The 1,960-nt window shown below is 47.8% G+C and overlaps 1 protein-coding gene across 1 annotated transcript in view; it reads left to right on the forward strand.

Annotated features, from left to right (window-relative positions):
• The window catches only part of LOC101639797 (deoxynucleoside triphosphate triphosphohydrolase SAMHD1-like), a 40,671-nt gene that overhangs the window by 509 nt on the left and 38,202 nt on the right, over nt 1-1,960 (forward strand). The window lies entirely within an intron of this gene.

Raw genomic sequence — 1,960 nt, forward strand, 5'->3', positions numbered from 1 at the left:
TCCCCGTGGGACGGACTGAGGAGGAGACTAGGTCCCGAGAGCTGGCGACCGACCGGGGCCGAGCTGGGAGACTGGCCGCGGAGGCTCGCGGAAGGCAGGGCGCCCCGAGAATGGGGGCGACTTGAGGTTGGGGACACTAGGGACTGTAACTCAGGAAGGGACAGTGGAGGTTTGGGTCTTCCTCTGGGGTGCGGGGGGGTTCTTCAGAAACTTGCTACCTCAGCGCTTTTACTGAGGGCCTTGATGGGCTGTTTGCTGCCAAGCATATTCCGTGCCACCGTATCTCCTTCCTTGCTTGTCTTAGAGTGTGTTGGGAGACTTTCAGGTGTCCGCCCTCCCCCTTCCACCACCACCACCCGCCCACTTAATTCAGGGTTCTCCCAAAGGGGGGGGGAGCTTGTTTTGTTCAGTGAATTCTCCACCAGTGAAGACATAGCTTCCCAATTGTTGTTGCTAGGTGCCTTGAGTCGCGTAGCCACCCTGCGCGCACGGAAAGGAAGACTGCCCAGCCCTATGCCCGCCTCACGGGGTTCTTGTGTTTGAGCCCCTTGCTGCAGCCACTGTGTCCATCCTTCTAGTTGAGGTACTTCTCTCTTTTTCGCCGCCCCTCCACCGAGCATGCTGTCCTTCTCCAAGCACTGGTCTCTCCTGATAACATATCTAGAGTTTGTGAGGTGACGCCTGGCTCTCCTTGCCTGTAAGAAGTATTCTGCCTATACTTCTTCCAAGACAGATTTGTTTGTGTGTTTGTTTGTTTGTTTTTGGCAGTCCATGGTACTTTCAATATTCTTCACCAGCACCGTGATTCCAGTGCATCAGTTCTTCTTCGGGTCTTTCATATTCAATGTCCAACTTTCACATACAGGTGCAGTTTATCCTCAAAGTAACATCTTTGCTTTTCAACACTTTAAAGAGGTCTTGTGCAGCCGATTTGCCCAATGCAGTGCATCATTTGGCTCATTTGACTGCTGTTTCCACCAGCAGTGATTGTGGTTCCAAGCAAGATGCCATCCTTGATAACTTCAACCTTTTCCCTTTCTGATCATTTTACCTTTTGGTCCAGTTGGGAGCATTTGGTTTTTCTTTACACTGAATTGCAATCCATACTGAAGGCTTCGATCCTTGATCTTCATCAAGTGCTTCAAGTCCTCCTCACTTAAAGCAAACAAGGCTGTTTCATCTGCCTATTGAAGGTTGTTAATAAGCCTTCCTCCAATCCTGATAAGCGAATTCTTCATATAATCTAGCTTCTCTATTTATTCAGCATACTGATTGCATAAATATGGTGAGAGGACAATCACAGTAAGGCTCATTATTTGTTGACTGGTCACAGAGCTTCCTAATGTTTCCACTTCAAATGCAATTTCCCTTTCTGAGCATTGTGGTTGCACGGCTGACTGCTGGACCCCAGCAGCCCACAGCTGGGCTACTGTCACATGGAGCTGTGTGGACTTGAGTGAGTTCTTGCTCTCACCAGACTTCTGAAGCAGTGTCGTAGGATGTGAATTTTAAGGAGTTTACCGGCTACTTGAGATCTACTCAGCTTTTTGTGCTTAAGGGACACTTAGACCCTGTTTCTTTCTCCACCCGTTTTCCATGGAAGTGGTTCATTAGTGTAACGTTTGTAAAGCTTGAGTGGAACCCTATTTGCCTAGGTTAAGGTAGGAGGGACTTTAATGATTGAGGATCTAAAGATATCTTGCATTTGCATTTCTCTTTTCCCCCCATCCCTCTTTTTCTTTTCTTCTTAAGCTACAGTGAGCTGTTTCTTTGAGTATCAAGGGAGGAAAGTGGGAGTTGTAGGGAAGTAGCTTTAAATGTATCAACAAACTGATGAAGCACTGGAAACACTCACTCAGCTACTCGACCAACTCGACCAACTGACTGGAAGCGATCCATATCTGTGTGCATTCCAAAGAAAGGAGACCCAACAGAATGTTCCAATTATAAAGCAATTATC

Source organism: Echinops telfairi, unplaced genomic scaffold, assembly GCF_000313985.2.
Source record: "Echinops telfairi isolate 266 unplaced genomic scaffold, ASM31398v2 ScPeMD7_5592;HRSCAF=6446, whole genome shotgun sequence".
Taxonomy (NCBI): Eukaryota; Metazoa; Chordata; class Mammalia; order Afrosoricida; family Tenrecidae; genus Echinops; species Echinops telfairi.